At 42.9% G+C, this 18,908-nt stretch overlaps 1 pseudogene; it reads right to left on the bottom strand.

The window, feature by feature from the left end:
• Positions 1 to 9,003: 9,003 nt before the first annotated feature.
• On the bottom strand, positions 9,004 to 18,268 carry LOC123158811 (E3 ubiquitin-protein ligase UPL5-like; annotated as a pseudogene).
• Between the last annotated feature and the right edge of the window lie 640 nt (positions 18,269 to 18,908).

The following is an 18,908-nucleotide window of genomic DNA, read 5'->3' as shown; positions in this document are numbered from 1 at the left end:
ATACTAAAATAGTGATCTAGACGCTCTTATATTAGTTTATAGAGGGAGTATATTGAAAGAAAGAAAAAAAGTATCCACAACCACAATGAATTTCAGTCTTTTGTTTGAGGTGGATTTTTATTTTGCTGAGTTGGATGAAATATAGAGACTAAGAAAAAATAAAGTTTGCTTCACTTTGTGAATGGTACGCCTAAGAGATGGCTATTTTCTCCTTCGTAGTATAAGATGCCTTCCCTTGGTCACACATTTTCGCTTTAATTTTAAATCGTTGCATATATTACCACACACATTAATATTGTAACCATACTGTCTTTCTACAAGATATGAAGGGAAGTCTTCTTGATTATTATTCTACAAGATACCACAAAGCATTAATTTCTACAAACATTCATGTAGTTTTAGAAAAGTGCCCGCAAATTTTAAAAAAATCATGTATTTTCTCAAAAGAGAATCTTTTAAATAAACAAAAAGGAAACAGAAAATGCTAAAACAAAAGGAAATGAAAAAATAAAAATAAAAGTATATGAAAAAAGGAAGGAAGAATAAAAGAAGCTAAAAAGAACGCTAAGTGGGCCAGCCATTAAGCATCCTGCACGGCTAGCTACAATAATACACAGAAAAACGGGATTCACCAATAGCCCAGTATGTTGGCTCGGCTTCACAGAAAACCATCTCATCTTTATCTTTTACTGATTGTTAGAATGTTTCATTTTTAATGTTTATGATAATTTCAAAATGTTTGCAATTCGAAAAAATGTGAATGAATTTTGAAAAGGTTTATTAATTATAAAAGGTGTTTGTGAATATGTAAAAATGTTCAGGAATTCGTAAAATCTTTCATGGGTTTTACAAAACAATTCGTCCGTTAAAAATATTGTTGATTATCACCCGCAAGTAAAATATTCATGAATATAAAGAATCTTCACGGATTTCTAGAAATTTCCATGAATTTTTCAAATACAAACAAATTTTAAAATGTCTATGAATTTAAAAAAAATATCACACATTTTAAAAATAGTAATGAATCTCAAAAAATGATCATTGAATCAGAAATATACTTAAGAATTGTTGATACTAGCATAATTTTTTTATTGTTTTCTGCAACCGGTCAAACTCAAGATGGTCTAACTTGGAAACAAAGTTAGAGCACATTGCAAATGTATGTGACTTAGATTTTGTCCTGACAGAGCAGCAAGAGCATACTGCAAATGTATGTGACTTAAATTTTGTGCATGAATACCATATGAGCAAGCAGCTTTATAATAACAGAATAACAGAGGAAACAGAGCAAGCAAGACTTTGGCTTCACGACCTCACCTCTATTGGAATTACATTGGACTTCAACTTGCGTGTTAACAGCGAGCTAATTCCCTGAAAATATCTCTGGCATCTTATTGAGGAATTGGCGGTATGGGGAATCAGTCTCAGGCGGAACATCCCTATAATTGCATAACTCAACCACTAGAGCTTCTGAATGCTAGTGAACAAAAGCAACATGAATTGTTTTACAACTACTGAAGCCGCATTGAGATTTTTGAGTTATTCAAAACAATTTGGAAAATGTCTATTTTTTAATGAAAAAAAGTTCGTTAAATATCAAAAAGTAGAAGAATTTGAAAAAAAGTTTATCTTTTTTTAATCAATGATTCTGAAAAGGCAGTTCATCAATTTATGAAAAAAGATGATCGAATTTGAAAGAAGTTCATCGATTTGGAAAAAAAGTGCATTGGATTTGAAAAAAATTAATCGATTTTGAAAAATAGTACATCTAATTGGAAAAAAGTTCACACATCTTTTTAAAAAAATCATGGATTTTTAAAAAATGTTCATCCATTTGAAAAAAGGTTTATTCGATTTTCCGAAGTTCATTGATTTTGAAAAAAATTCATCATATTTGATAAATTAGTTCAGCTAATTTAAAAAAGTTTATACCTTTTCAAAAAAGTTCAAAAACTAAAAAACTGCGCATATATGAAAAAAATAAAAAAAAGAAGTAGGGAAAAGAACAAGAACAAAAAAAATTGACAAACAAATAGATAAACGAAGGAACAGAGCTCAAGCGGGCTAGTAGTCTGTTTTTTTTTTTTGAGGGGCCGGTTAGTAGTCTGGTGGTTGTCGCACATCCATCCTTTCGAAACAGGCAGGCTGGGCTGGGGAGGACTGGTTGGGAACGAAAGTAATGTGCCAAGCCCAACTAACGCACCTGTAGCACCCGTTTGCAGAAGAAAAGGTGAAGAACAAAAGATATATTAATCCAATAGGAAGAGGGATTGCTGGGAATTCAACCCACCACAGGAACTTTGATAAACTAGGCCATATTATTTCTGTTCTCTATTTCAAGAAAATTGTACTAGTTTATCTTTCACTTAGCAAGACGTTAGCGATTACCCAACATAAATTGTCTGAAAAAAGTAAATGTAAATTTGAAAACAAGTTCATGAATTTTGAAGAAGTGCAAGAATTCGAAAAAAAAAGTTCATAAATTTCCAAAAGTGTTAACCAATTAGGAAAAAGTTCATCAAATCTGCAAAAAGTTCATCATTTTTGGAAAAAAAAATCGTTCAATACGAAAAAATATAATCGATTTCTAAAAAATCACATATTTTTAAAAAGTTCATTCAAATGTTTTAAAAAAATCACAAATTTGGAAAAAATTCATTGATATGGATAGAAGATCATGGATTTTCGGAAACAAATTCATGGATTTCAAAGAAAGTTTTCATCGATTTAAAATCATGCATTTAAGAAAAAGAAATAAATAGAAAAAAATAAGTAAGTAAAAGAAACGAGAACTAGAGAAGGAATAAAAGAACGAAAGAAGTTATTAAATACTCCCTCCGTTCTAAATTACTCGTCGCTGAAATGGATGTATATAGAACTAAAATATATCTAGATACATCCATATGTGCGACAAGTAATTCGGAACAGAGGGAGTACAAGTGTGGGCGCGCTCTGCACAGAAAGGTCTCATGTTCTATCCATCTCCCACACACAACTTTTTTTACTTTAAACAGATAAAAGAAAAATGCCAAATTGGCCGGCCCAACTCGCAGCACATCAAACGCCCGTTTGCAAGATGACTTATAACAGGAAAGAAAAAGGCGGCGCCAAATAGGAACCGCCCGTTACGCCCAACATGTCCAGCACTGCTACATGTTGCTGCTTCAGTACCCCACATGGGCCGACGCCCGTTTCGTTCGACATGATCTTGATGAGCCCCCTCCGCCTTGGCCTTGATGCTCACCTCCTCCTTCTTCTCCGTTCGACATGAAATCCCTGTCGGCGCCGGACGTACCACGCTTGGTAAGGTTTCGATCGAAATCTCTGTCGACGCATATATGTGTATAGATGTAGGGCACGTCACAGGCTAACCATAAGTTCCAGGTTGAGTCGGATTGGTTCCATAGCAAATTGAGCTGTATATCTCCAAGACTTCTTTCAGGGTTAGACTCGTACACAAATGCGATTCCCTCACCGCCGATGAAGAAGAAAAACTGATGATCACCTTTTCATCATCTCTAGATTGGACCGCTCCCGCATGACCGCTCCCGCGACGCCTCCGGCTCGCTCCCCCACTACCCCACCCCACCTCCGATCTTCGACGGCTAGATTCGCCGGCGTCGCGACTCCTGGTGCTTCCCTCTCGAGGTTCACCTCGTGGGCACCCCCCGCGACGCGAGGAATAGGGCTGGGGGTTGTGCTCCACGGAGTTCAATCCCCACATCTGATTGATGAACCACGGGGCGCGCGAAGGGGCGCCGTCGGTCGAGGAGCTAGAGGCTCTGGTCAAGGCGGAAGCCAGGGCGGAGAAGGCGGCAGTGAGGGCAGCGGCGAGGGCGGAGGAGGCCAAATCGGTCCTGGTCGAGAGGATTTTGAAATACATTAACGAGGAAGAGAGCAATCGTCTGTTCTGGCAGAGTCAGTCGCTAGATCCAGACCAGGTCCTGGATTGGGCGGCGGCGGAAGCATCGTCAACCTCAAGGATCCAGCGGGCGAGATGGAGGCCGTTCCGACGAGCTCAGTGGTGACTTGGGGGGAGATTTCCCCGCTTGGTGAGGTGGTGGTCGGGCGCATGCGGGTTCCTCTGGGAGGAGCCAGGAGGGCGCCCCAGCTGGATGCCTCGCTGTGCCGGCCGTCGCCTTTCCGGCTTTCTGCGAGGAAGCCGCCATGCCGGCGGGCGCTCACCATGACCGATGGAGATGGCCTGATGCAGAGGAGGTGTGGCCCACCTGGCAGTCTGAGGGTGGCACGCGCTTCCCTGGGTGCGTTGGATGGGCTCGGGAAGGGTCAGGATGTGTCGGTGGAAGCGTATTCGGGTCTAACGCCTTCTAAGGTAGATGACGATGAAGTTGTGGAGATATATGGGCAACTCTGGTCGATCCCCTCCCCAAAACCTAGGGTTAGGGTTCCGTCCTCCTCCTCCCTGTTCTAGGTTAAGAAGGAGTTGTTCCTTGCTTAGAATTTTACTGCTGAGGATTGTCACCCAGTGGGAAGATCAGATAGGCTGCCAATTCCTAAGCAGATTAGCTTCTCGAGAGATCTGTGGAGAGGGAGCGCGGGCAGAGAGACGTACGCTGACATTGTGAGGAAGATGGCTGGCAGCAGGGGTGGAGGCCGCCGCGGTGGAGGTGGGCAAGGCCGTGGTGATGGAGTTCATCGCCCCGCTGGTGGACAAACCCATCTTCCCCCTCCAGCCACGGGCGGTCAAATCCCTGTCCAGATGGGGGGACAACAGCAACAGCAGCAGGGGCCGCCGGGGTAGAATGGATCTGCTGGTGCGGGCTTCTTTCCGCATATGCAGCAGTTTGGGGGCCAGGGAGGCTTCCCGGGTCTGCAACCACCATGGCAAGGAGGTCAGTTCCAGCAGTTCAGCCAGTGGCCACTTCAATATCTTCCCCCTATGCCTATGCAAAGCCTGCAACCTATGCATCCTCAACACCAGCAGCAGCAGCAACAGTTTGACATTGCACCTGGTCAATTCCTGGGAGGGACACAGTTTATCCAAGGGTATGGTGAAGGCCAATCTAGCTCCCAACAACAGCAGCCTCCCCTGGCTCAGCCAAAGAAGAAGAACCGCAAAAGTGTCTCCTCACAGAAAGAACATCAGGAAAGAGCTGGCAGTTCTGATAAAACTGATGGTGGTCAAGCCAGGAATGAAGAGATGGTGGTGAATTATGATCCTAAGCTCAAAGATGTGATCTTCTACAACTGTGGTGAGCCTTCTCACTATGTTGGGACTTGTTTGGTTCCAAGGAGATGCTTCATATGCCAAAAACAAGGCACCACATGATAACTGTGTTGAATGATTTAAGCCTCAGGCTACTCACTTCTATGGGAGTGCCAATTCTGGTTTGGGTTTCTTCCATATTTAAGCTGAGGACAATGATGCTAGTAAATGGTTGAACCTATCCAATGTGTCTATTGTTGTTATTGAGGAGGGAACTATTACTCTGCAAGAGCTAAAGCAGAACTTTTCTGAAATCTAGAAAACAAACTGGCCTTGGCAAATGAGGCAATTATCTGACAAGCAGTTCTTGGATAGATTCCCCCACATAAAAAGGTCAAGGATCTGGTGGAGTTGCCTTCAATAAATCTCAGGAAAAAAGGAGTCACTGTTTCCTTTGACAAGTGGGATGGGATGGAAGTCTCCTATGCTGAGCTGCAGGAAGTCTGGGTTTCTGTGATTGGAGTTCCTGCCAACGAAATTACTTGGAAAGTCATTTCTCAGGTAGCTCCCATTCTTGGTATCTTGGTTAATGTTGACTGGCATGAGATCTTCAGGAGTTTCTATGAAAAAATTAAGGTTCAGATTGCAGTTAGAGATGTTTCCAAGATTCCAAAGGAAAGACTGATTGAGATTGAGAAAGAACTGTATCTGATTTACTTCAATGTGGATTCTGCTCCCCCTTTGGACAAGCCACCTAGCCCTGGTGGCCTTGATGGAGGAGATGGCCCTGACACTAGTAGAAAAAGGGTCAAACGTGAAGCACATTAGTGCCAGTTTGTAATAGAGCCGGCACTAATGCATACATTAGTGCCGGTTCCAATGGCTAGCCGGGCCGCTCTCATTAGTACCGGTTCGTGGCTAACCTTTAGCACCGGTTCGTGCCACGAACCGGTACTAATGAGGATGGTGGCAGGATGTTGTCAGTCTGGGCCCCCTCCAGCACCTTTAGTACCGGTTCGTGGCACGAACCGGTACTAAAGGTCCTCCTGCATATAAACCCTTCGTCCAGCTCGCTCTGTTCTTCCCCCTTTCCCCTCTCCTCTCCTCTCTGTTCTTCCTCTTCTCCCCTCGAGCTCATCACACATTTTGCCCAAAATTTGTCAAGATTTGAAGGCCCCCATCCATTCAAGTGATCACAAAGGTTAGCAACTTTGTCCTTTCATCTCTCATTGCTAGATTAGCTCTTGCAATGCTTTATATAGTTACTAATTTGTGAGTTTAGTAATTTGGAAGGAAATATATATATGTGCTAGTATTTGATTTATATGCAATTTGAGGTCAAAAATAACACTTAGTTTGCATATGTAGGTGTGGTTTACTTAGTGCCTTCTAAATTTCCGTCGTAACCACCGTCGATCGCCCGCACCGTCCCGTCGCCGGCACCACCTTGTGGTGAGCCTCTTGTTCATGAAATTTTATATAAAAATTTGATGTTTGTGTGATTTGGATATATAGTTAATCATGTAATAATTATCTTACCCGTACGTTGTTTGTTATACATAGTGCCATGGTTTTGATATCCGTCCCCGTCGGCCCTCGTCCTTGTTATGATTCGGATGTGGTATATTCTCTTTTAAAACTATTTGTTGCATTTCGTGTTTATGACAAATTATGCCCATCAAGTTGACATAGATATTTTTATCTAGGAGGTATGTGAATCGGAAATTCCAATCGACCCTATTGTCGAGAGGTTAAATTTAGTTGAAAGAGAAAACGAGTACTTGAAAGAAAAATTGAAAAGAATTGAGGGGGAGAAGATGGAATTGGAGTTGCATGTTGCCGATGTCGTCGATGATCACAAGATCAATATGGAGAAAATGCGCTTGAAGAATAGAAAGATTAGAAAATATGCCATCGATAGTGAGGCTTGGTATCATTATGCTGTTGGATCAATTGTTACCTTAGTTGCGATCTTGATCGCATTTGTTGTTGCATTTAAATGCTTTAGCTAGAGAGTTATTTGTTTGTTGCATTTAAGTGTTGTATGAACTTTATGTATGAACTTGTATTAATTTGGTCTATTCGGTGTTGTGTAATGAAGATGAGCCGGCAATGGATGTACAATGACCGATGCTCTCCCCAGTTCGTTGAGGGCGTGCATACTTTTCTGCTTGCGGCTGAGGCAAACAAGCGGGCAGATGGTTTTATGCCTTGTCCATGTGCTGGCTGTAAGAATGGTCACAATTACTCTATGTCAAGAACCATTCACGTCCACCTGTTGGAGTCCGGTTTCATGCCCCACTATAATGTTTGGACCAAGCACGGAGAAAGAGGGGTTATGATGGAAGACAATGAAGAAGAAGAGGACGAGACAGCTATCCTGGCCATGGGTTCCCTGAATACGATGATACAACAATGGGGGAAGAAGCTGAGCCGGTAATGCGGGAAGAAGCTGAGACGGCAATGCGGGAAGAAGCTGAAGAAGAGGCATCAGATGAGCCCGTTGATGATCTAGGTCGGGCCATTGCCGATGCAAAGAGAAACTGCGCAAGTGATTTGGAGAAGAAGAAGTTGCAGCGCATGTTAGAGGATCACAAAAAATTGTTGTACCCGAATTGCGTAGGTGACAAGAAAAAGCTGGGCACCACACTAGAATTGCTGCAATGGAAGGCAGAGAATGGTGTATCTGACAAGGGATTTGGAAAGTTGCTCGTAATGATAAAGAATATGCTTCCAAAGGACAACGAATTGCCCGAGAGTACGTACGAAGCAAAGAAGGCTGTCTGCCCTCTAGGGTTAGAGGTGCAGAAGATACATGCATGCCCTAATGATTGCATCCTCTACCGCGGTGAGTACGAGGATTTGAACGCTTGCCCGGTATGTGGTGCATTGCGCTATAAGATCAGCCGCGATGAGCCTGGTGATGTCGAGGGCGAGCGCCCCAGGAAGAAGATTCCTGCCAAGGTGATGTGGTATTCTCCTATAATACCACGGTTGAAACATTTGTTCCAAAACAAAGAGCATGCCAAGGCGATGCGATGGCACAGAGAAGACTGTAAGAAAGACGGAAAGTTGAGAGTACCCGCTGACGGGTCGCAGTGGAGAAAAATCGAAAGAAAGTACGGGAAGGAGTTTGCAGATGACGCAAGGAGCGTATGGTTTGGTCTAAGCGCAGATGGCATTAATCCTTTTGGGGAGCAGAGCAGCAACCATAGCACCTGGCCTGTGACTCTATGTTTGTAGAACCTTCTTCCTTGGTTGTGCATGAAGCGGAAGTTCATTATGATGCCTGTGAGTTTTTCAAGCCTTGATTTTGTTCTGATGTTAGATCACTAGTCTAAATTTCTGGAGGATGCTTTCTCTAAGTAGGGACAACTTCATGCATTCACCTCCGTTCAGTCCTCTTCTGCAACAACTTGGCAGGGTACAAAATAAAGTAGGCACAACAGTTCCAGGTGCCAATGTTGCGATCAATGAAGCCTATCAATTTGACTTGTCGTGGTACAGCCAAAACGATCAGTTGAACTTGAACTGCCACAAGACACTCTCGACGTACTGCCAGTCATCTCTCTCTTCTCTAAAAATTGCTGAGAGCTAATAGCACTATTACGACCAATATTCAGAACTAAGGCTACAATGAAATGAGGCCCAAGCACCTGCCTTGTATAAACATACATGACTCGCCTAGTGCATATTATGTCTGGAAATTCTTTAGGTTACAGCAAGCAACTGAATTAGGATAGAAATCACAAATAGTTTTCAGCCTCCATGCAGCTACACCATAACTTGTTTGCTGCCAACATCATGATATATGTTTTGTTTAGCCGACCTAGCTTTTAATTCAAGTAGCAGCATTCATTTGGCTCCGCTACATCCTTTGCTCCAGGGAGCCTGCGCCCGGGGTCGGCTGTGGCTCGGACGGACATTGCAAATGCCATGAGCTCCTGCTTCATGGTTGGTGGCTGAAGGGACAATGCTTCTTATTACACAAAACAAAACAAAACAAAACTAGACTTCCTCATCAACTCTCGCAAAACACACTTCACTCTACAGTGCTTATTCCAGATTTTGCTCTTCTCTTCTCCTCCTCTTCAAGCAGAGTAAGGACAGCCAACTGAATAATATAAAAGGCACAAGTGAATCATGGAGAAACATACAAAACTCACTCACTGCCATTTTTCCTTGCAGATTCTTTCCTCGGGTTACAGCAACCAACTGAAAGAATAAAGAAATCACAAATAGTCCTTAGTAAGACATGCAGCTAGCTACATTATTAGTTGTCTTTCAGTCCCAAATAGTCTGCCGAATAGCTGATAATGCACAATGCACGGCACTCTTCTTTCCTGATCTAACTTTTTATTAATGGAGCATCACTCTGGCTCCGCCCATGGGGAAAATAAAACATATTGGCCACCCTCTCCCAGTCATTGGCTTGCTCCATCTCCACTACTTCAACATCCATCTCCGTGGCGTCGTCCAGAAGTAGTGGTAGTATGACGCGAAGAAGCGGAGGCGGTAGTACGACTTGGAGAAACAGCGACATGTTGGTGCAGAAGAAAGAATGGCGGCAGTACGACGTGGAGAAGCATCGGCGACGTCCGTACTACGGTGCGTAGAAGAGTCGGCGGTGGCGGAGAAAGGTGACAGGGAGAAAAGAATTCGAGCAGAAGACGCGGCCTAGGGTTAGACAAAGTGGAATGCATGTGTTAAAAAGAAACCAAACATACGTGATGTCGTACATAGAACACAAAGTAAATGAATAGATATAAGGGAGGTGTATTGAAGCATGGTTGAGGCGGCATCCTCATGGTGGACGTTTGTTCCTCGGGCCGTTGCGACGGCGTTTGCGCTCCAGCGCCGGCCCAGAGCTTGGAAGGCAGTCCAGGAGCGGCTGCAAATTATGGTCTGTATCGAAGACATCTGTAAGATGGTGGATCATGTGATGGGTTCGTGGTTCATGGACGCATGTATGGTTTCCTCCTCCGATGTCTTAGTCATGTGGGGGTATTAGATTTGGAGTTTGATGGCATGTCCGGAGTATTGCCCCGGTCTCCTTCACTTGATGATTATGGTTTTGCCTTGGAAAGCCACCTTGAAGGTCTACAAAGCTGCATATCAGTGATAGAGCCGCGTCGAGCTCGGTTATGCAGGTGATCCTCATCTTTTTATTTTGTTGTCTGCTGTGGTGGTGTCAGAGGCAGTTGACGGGCGTTGGTGTCAAGCTCAGAGGATTTTTCGGTCTTGTTTGTTATTTTACTTCTTAACTGTTGTTCCTTTGTGCAAAGACTGGTGTTTTGTTGTTTTTTAGTTTTATCATGTCAGTGTGTATGTGGCTTGTACTATTTTTTTTATTTTCAAGGATGTGGCTTGTACTAGAATCCTTATGATACATGAATAAGACACGTATTACCATGCACAAAAAGGGTTGTGCTTTAGTATCCACCGTTGAGTCAGCAGAAGTCAACCCAGAACGCTAACTTTCCATACATACAAATCAAGCCATGACACACTATTCTTAAGCTCTAATAACATACATGTTTTTTATTCATTGTTTATTGTTTTTTATATAGCTTACCAACCATGCCAAGTGGTTAATAATAGATATGATTTAATGAGATACATATGATTGGCACTATCTCAGATGTACTCACTTTGTCCCATAATATAAGATGTCATTGAAACAGATATACAAGTATATCGGATGTAATAACATCATGGGACAGAGGAAGTATATATGTACAAAATATACCAGTTTGGATTCCACAACGAAGCATCTAACCCGTACCAAAGCTGCAGCTCACATGCTCTTGTGTGATCTTCTGCAGCTGGTTATGCATCACCTTGAGGGTTGGATATGGAGGGAGGCCAAGGTGGTAGAAGCATGTATGCGAGGATGGGAGATGGTCAGCTGACTCAAATGTGTTGTGTATGTACAGTTTTGAGCTCAGTCCACCAAAACCTTCGGAGGGCAAATATTTCACTGAAGTCCAAAAGAAGAGAAGTTGCCTCTGCTGCTCAACTGGCATGCTCTCGACAGCCTGCAGTGTGAATAGATAACTTTGCTAATCATAACATACAAGATAAACAAATTTGAACTGAAATTTTTAACACACGTGAAATATAACAGTCGACACAGACAGGGGTAGTTGTACTCATCTCATTACACAAAATAACAGCGCACATGGATTAATTGTACCAAGTAACAAGCTATTGACATTTTTCGTTGAGTAAAACAGTTCTCTTTTTAGAATGAGTACTGTGGTTGTTGTGTAACTCCAATAAGCTAGAAATACGATGCATTCACAATGGCACTTCAGTGCCACAAGATCACATCAGTTATTTGTACCAACCGCCAAGGCTGGCCGGACTCTGTTCACCCACTTGCCTCGGTCACGAAATCACATTTGGACCCAAAAGGAGAAAAAAATTAGCAATGATAGAAGGAGTTCAACCATTTTCGTTGGGAACATAATATACAGGATGACACATACAAAATTCTGGGTATCACAAAGTGGAATTGATCTTAAGGGACACATGGATATTATGATTGTGACCGTACATCTCTTGTGCACATGTACCACAAATATATACCTCACCTATTAATCTGCGATCATGGTGTCAATGTTTCCTCCTAGATCTACATGGAATTAAAGTAAGAGATGGTATGTTGCGCATGAGAAATCGAGAACATGGGTTAATCTATGATCACGGTATCAATGTTTCGTCCTACGTCTAAATGGAATTAAAGTCAGAGGTTGTATATTGCCCATGAGAAATTGAGATTGTGGGATGAGCAGATGATTAAAGCATTTCATTTTTTTTTGAAAAGGGGGGACTCCCCGGATTAAAGCATTTCATGGCATGGCTAAAACCAAATGAAAATTCATGACTTAGTGCATGTATACAGAGATACACGATATACCTTCCAGAACCAGTTAACATGGCGATCTTTTTCTTTGTAGCCATTATATTGAGTATGTGATCCCCAATCTTTCAGATTTATACTGTTGTTGTTTCCCCCAAGCATTCGGTCAAAGTCTTCTTGATCCAAACACCCAAAAAATACCTTCTTGAGTTCCGGATTGGCCAATATGTCACTAAATCCTTTTGCAAACTTAGCTAGCTGATTAGAAATAGAGTCAACAAAGATATTTTTAATAAGAAGATCAATGTAATAATCTATGTTACTGATGTTCACAGAGATATCCTGCCCTCCTGCACAAATATCAACATTCCTTTGAGTCCCTAAGATATGAACATCTCGGGAAAATGTGAGAGTTAAATCATCAATATCAGCAGCACCCATCTTAGAATCTTTTTACAGCTTGCATACGTGATAGGGTCTGCAGTTGCAATATCTTCCAATGTAATACTTCTCCCAGCAAGATGCAAGAATAATGTGCGGTCCAAAACAATTCCTACTTGCACTTTATGCATCAATGCTAATCCAATTAATCGCCCTGAAAAAATGAAGTATTCCAGGTGGAGTGGGTCCATAGCAGATGCTGCAAAGCACATACTCAGTCAATACCATCTTGCTTGCCAGACATAACTATTATTTTTGCATCGATATTGAATGCATGAGAACCACAATTAAAAAGAACAAAGAAAGGCCCCACAAAAAGTAGAAAAAAAGAAACAGAGGATTGTTTTTACTAACTATTAATTATTGTTTGTACGGTTTACTTTTGTTGTAATTAATCCACTGCTAAAGAATATTTAGTTACATCCTCATTATAACCAATGTATCTACCATATGGGCTTTATTTCAGCAACGAGTATTCATAATGAAATTTATAAGGATAAAGTATTGGAGTTGTGGATGTTCTTTACTAAGCTTCCACCAAAACAGTAAATTAGCAACAACAAAAACGTTTAAATAAAAAACCTAATATCAGTACAAATAATATTTTGAAAACATGTTAAAAGTTTCAGCAATAGTTAGCAGTCCATATTTAGAACTCTTTATAGTCATGCCCTCAATTCTTTAATCGAGTAGGCAAAAGGGCCTAGACAACCAAAGCTAAAACTGGTAGCTGAGGGCTCAAAAGAACAAAAATGTATCCAAGGACTTGCTTGCACAAAAAAAAGCTGAACTATTGATATCTGACTCTGACAGGCAAATTCGGCAACGTTAGAGTCCTTGATCACCCCAATGGAAATAGGTTAACGGAGTATAGTACTATTTTGCCTTTCAAAATAAATAGACGAATTATAAATCTTTTTAGATATTCCAACATGGAGTACATACAAAGAAAAATGAGTGAATATACACTCTAAAATATATTGATATACATCTGTATATAGTCCATACTAAAAGCTCTAAAAAGACTTACGCTTAGAAATGAAGGGAGTATATGTCTACATGGTAAAAAACTTGGTTGATACACCCTTGGTTTCGAAATATAAAGTGTATTAGTTTTTTCAAACGTCAAACACGTGTATGTTTGACCAAGTTTTTAGAAAAAAAATTACAAATATTTACAGTACCAAATTTGTAGCATTAGAGCCGTCACGAAAGGTATTTTCATATTTTTCTATTATTGTAGACGTGATATTTATTCTATAGTCTTGGTCAAACATAAACATGTTTGATTTGCACAAAAACTGATACACCTTATATCTAAAATGGAGGGACTGTTAGTTTAACCAGATAATCACTTTCATATGGTTTTGATTCCAGTGGGAGATTACCTCTATTGTATTTAAGCACTAGGGGAATTAACTCGCTATAAAACAGCGGTTTGCTATCTTAAATCCCAATAGAAAATAATTTTAATGACAAGGGACAGCTCTGTACTAATCTATATGGTTATTGTTATTTCACACAGTCTAATGAATAATTTTAATGACAAGGGACAACTCTGTACTAACCTGTATGGTTAGTGTTATTTCACACAGTTGCTAACAGAAATATCCTCTGGGTGCCGCCGTGCAAGGTTCAAGGTAGAGAGCAGAATGATAATCTTTCTCTTAATAGGAATTTTAAATGCAAGTCATTGATCAAAGGATATAGGATCTGTGGATAAAAGGGTTATTGATTTAGCTCATGTTTTGAACATGTGCTAGAGTGACCCCCTTGGCTCGCGTGTCGACCTTTTGTGGTGACTCGGCGGCCAACACTAAAACCGCCACTTTGCCCCTCTCTCCTGCTCTCCCAACTTTGAGGAAGATGTGGTGATTCTTTCATTGTTTCACTCTAATGGGAAGCGTATGAGACACCGGGGCGACGGCCCATATAGAGATGGCGGCACCGTCACAATGCACATCACGGCTACTCGGTCGGTTTCCGTGGCTTGCTTGGGTGGTGTGGGTCTGATGGATGGAGGTTGCGGCCGTCGGGCTCGCCATTGTGTCATGTTTTAGAAGACAAGTTGATATCCACATATTTCTCATCCTATCCAATGAATATGGAGGTTGGCATGTCCATTCTCACCGAATCCTAATGGTGGTCAAAGACTCAAAGGACAAGTGAGGTTCTCAGGGCCGGGAGGAAACCCTTGATAGGCCAAAGAGACAACGACAATGATGATGTTGCAGGTTTCGCCCCCTCCTTCGAGGCGCCGTTGAGGTTTCCTCCCCTGTTCATGGGTGAAAACCTTGGTCCTGCTTTGGGCGATGCTTGTGCTATGACATATTACACCTCCCTGAGGCACCGTTTGTGGACCGCAGGGGTATCGTGGTAGTTGAGATGACATGGCTTTTGTGGCTAGTGGTGGTGGTTTCATTATTGCGAGTTTTGATGTAGTGCCCTACTTCTTATCCGACTGGTTCTGGATACTGGTGTTCTTTCCAACTTGAGGCCCTGTAAGCCTTTGGTTTGTTGCCTTTGAGACAAGGTGAGAGAGAAAATTATTCTCCTCGCCGGCTTCAATAGTGCTTCAAGGATGGCGAGAGCCCAGTGCTCTTTGTCTTCTTAGGCTTACGAATTCATCTGGCAATGTTCGTCTTCCGCGTGACTATGCTGTGGGCGAAGGTTGGTTTCGAGTATAGCACGATTTGTGTGATGGGTGGTTTGTCTTCCCTTCCCTAGGCAACGTAGTCGAAAATGGCTCATTTAGGTTCTAGGGTGAACTACTTTGCATTCTTTGATCCAAGACGAGAAGTCACTAACCTTTTTCTGCGGCGGAGACTAATGGCATTTGGTCTAGGGGCATCCAATCAGAGTGGACCGGGGCTTGTTCCTAATAAAATTATGCCTCCCCTAAGATTGGTGTGGCTTCATTGATGCGAGTGGTTCTGGTGGATGACGACCTTGATGTTTCAGGATATGTTTAAGTTTTTGTTTCAATTTTTCATGTGTTGTATTTGTCCTGTGAGCTGTTCTATTAGCACAATGCATGTATCGGTCGTTTGGGGGGTAACCCCCATTTTTTTCTTGGTGATAAGTGTGTTGGTTGTTGTGTCCTTGCCGGTTGAGGGCTTTGCAAGTTTAAAGTTGGGCTCATCTAGAGCCTCCGGTCTAAAAGCATTTAACATGCCCTAACAAAACAAATATCATTGGATATCTTTGTTATTAGATTATTTAGGTATCTGTACATTGGATATTAAAAAAGACTACTTGCTAGATATGAATAAACCTTTTTTAACAGTAAGGAAGAAACAGTTGGCACAATTGTTTTACAAAAACTGTCTACACCCTCGGCACTATATATGGACTTCTCCACACCTGACATGCGCTATAAAAGTTGGCCATGACTAGACTAGGGCACACTGGGATAACTTATACCAGCACATACATATGTGCTAATAGGGACAGACACGCTAAAGTTAGTGCAGCATCTCCTTAATATACTCGAACAAGTGGTCTAGTGGTTTTGTATGTTAATTACTCCCTCTGTCCCATAATATAAGAACGTTTTTGACACCAGTGTAGTGTCAATAACGTTTTAAAAGACCGATTGCGATCGGTAGCATGCATGCTGCGTGCCAACTGGTACATATTTGGTAAAATAACAACCGTCCATTATTTTTGTGAAAATGTAGCCCAATAAGCAGCCATATGATTCGCAGACCTTCTATAGTAACATTATTTTCCAAATACTAAGCGACTGTTTTAAAAGACCGATTGCGATCATTGGTTCTTCTAAATTGAGAAGAATATGTCCCTTCAAGGACATCCGACATTATAGAAGAATATGGCCCTTGTATACTATGGGGAATTGAACCTAGATCCGTCAAAGCGAGCTGGGGAACCCGTATGTAGTGGGCAGTCATATATACCGAATGCAAGTTCCAAGAAAAAAAATACACTAAACATGGAGTGATTAGTATACCCGGTATATTACTCATCATGCTTTCTATCCGTTCGATGCTAAATCTTGAGTTGGTAAAATCACCATTTATCCAGAAAAACATATACCCCCAGATGTAAGAAAAGAAACTGGTCAACCTGCGAGCTACTCCAGTATAGCTGGATATAAAATGGTAAGGTAATACCGAGGGAACTTACTTCCATTCAAGTAGAACCTCCGTTGATCATTAGGACAAGGCAAGAAGAGAACTTGCTGTGGGCTGAAGAGAGCCTGACTAACCATGCAGAACCACTCCCTCAGAACGCCACGGCCAGTAGCCTTCTCATTCTTGAACTCGATAAACAGACCACTGTGAAGCTCGCTAGGATTTCCCATGTGATATACTCGAAGGACTCATCTAGTAAACGTGACCGGTCGATCAACATCTCATGCGGCACCCCGTAGTCTTCCTCCCCCTCAGGAAACAACATTAAGACGAAGTTCCTTCTTGCTTCGAAGCAAAGCAGATCCTTATGCTTCACGAGCCAGTGAAGATGCTCGTTCCTCTTGGAACAACGCACGAGTGCATTGAGAGGTGCTTTGTGTACCAGCAACACGAACCGTAGGCTGTGCGCCACATCCTCGAATTTCGAGGAGATGAAATTCAGTTCTTCCAATACGGCAAGGATATGTAATCGATTGGCCCAGATTGGTTGACTTTCTATGAAACCCCTACTCTCGGATGACGATGATGGAAGATTCATCTCCAGCCTCCAGAGACACTCATCCAATATTTTCAACAAGTTCATAGACATTTCGTGTAACTCCCATATCCATGTGTCACCACGCTTATGAGAGATGTTGTAAATATTATTTGGCATTAGCCCGTCGGGCATCACTGGGCACAGCACTTTAAAGAAGTTTGAGAGCTCTTCAAGGTCTGTCCTTGACACCATCATGGACTCTGACGCAAGTCCATTCAGCACCAGTTCAACTACTTCTCTGGCAAACGGGAGGACTCTGACCCTGGTTGGCGATTTCGTGGAAGTGAGCATGGAGAAGGGCAAGCAGAGTATTGATGCAAGTGTGTAACGGCATGACTTGTAGAGGGAATCCCCATTTCCCGCGGCTGAAGAAAGCAAGCGGCAGAATTCGAGCAGCACAGGCACCGTCGCGAACATTACACTAGGCGGTAAGGATGCAGGGTCCGAGCCCGTCATGAGGGTTACAGTAGACGGTAAGGATGCAGGGTCCATGCTGAGAAAGCATCTGATGGCACGCTCGGCCTGCGTGTGGGATAAAGAGACATCTGAGAGGTAGAGGTCAACAAGCGTGATGGCAGCGCCCGACTCAAGGAATATTTGGATGTAATCCTCGGCACGATGATGCCGGTTTCGCTGGCACCTGGGATCAAAGAAAGCGATGTACTCCATTACCTGCATGTCGAGAATCTCAATAGAGCTGGTGGTGGCCTTGGCAATGCGTGACGCTACCTGCCAGGCCATGAAGTGATGCGGGGTGTCGGTGATGCCGTTGTTGAGGTGGAGAGTGGAGTCGGGCAGGAGGCCGAGCGACGCGATGGTGGCCTCTGGCTGTAGCCGCCTTCCCGCATAGAGGAGGTGCAAGTCCGGGCCGTAGCCACAGTCGACAAAGTTATCGAGCACGACGGCGACGGTATGGGCCCGCGCAGTGTGCATCACGATGGTCTTGGAGTCGGTGGCGCGCACGAAGAAGTGCACGCCAGGGGAAGAGGAGGAGGCGAAAGAGTGGGTCGTGGTCGTCGTCAGGGGCTGCTTGGGGGTTGGGAGCGCTTCGTCGGGGCTGTCGCGGTGGCGCTTGGCATGACGGTGGTACATGTTTAGATCAAGACCGGGGGGAGGAAAGATGGTGGTTTTGCAGCCGAATTTGGGGAAAGGAGGCCTCAAGCCGAGGGAATGGTGAAGGAAACCTGTGGCTGTTTAGAACTATATAAAATGGCCTTGGTGTCTTTTCCGTCTTTTGTCTGGTGGAGTAACCCTTTTTGCAAGCAATCACCGGCCAGCACCGATTCCATTATCAAGATAACGGAAAAAAAGTCAAAAGGTAAACACTAACCAGCATCCAGAACAAAGCTAGTCTGCGTCACAAAGTAGGTATCCGGTGCCCACCTTGTACTACATCACATCAAGAGTTGTGTTTCCTCATGGCCGCCACCATGTACTACATCACATCACATTGCAATGCATGCAAAATACACGAGTTGCCCTTACCTCCTCGCCGGCCGGTGTTTTCCATCGATCCGGCTGCCTAGCTATAGCTAGCCGGGAGTAGACTGACGAGATGTTGTTCCTTTGTACTATTTTGGTATTCAGTTCGTAAGTCCATTTATTTAGTTCCCAATTCATATTAGTATGATCCATATATATGCGCTAAAGTGAGCCAGAGCGCATTGTGCTTATTCTACGCTCCGACCCTTGGAGCGCGCCCTGTTTGCTAATCGGTTATGTCATTCTTTAATTAGACGGCCA

This window comes from Triticum aestivum, chromosome 7B, assembly GCF_018294505.1.
Source record: "Triticum aestivum cultivar Chinese Spring chromosome 7B, IWGSC CS RefSeq v2.1, whole genome shotgun sequence".
Lineage (NCBI taxonomy): Eukaryota > Viridiplantae > Streptophyta > Magnoliopsida > Poales > Poaceae > Triticum > Triticum aestivum.
This window is presented reverse-complemented; position numbering and strand designations above follow the sequence as displayed.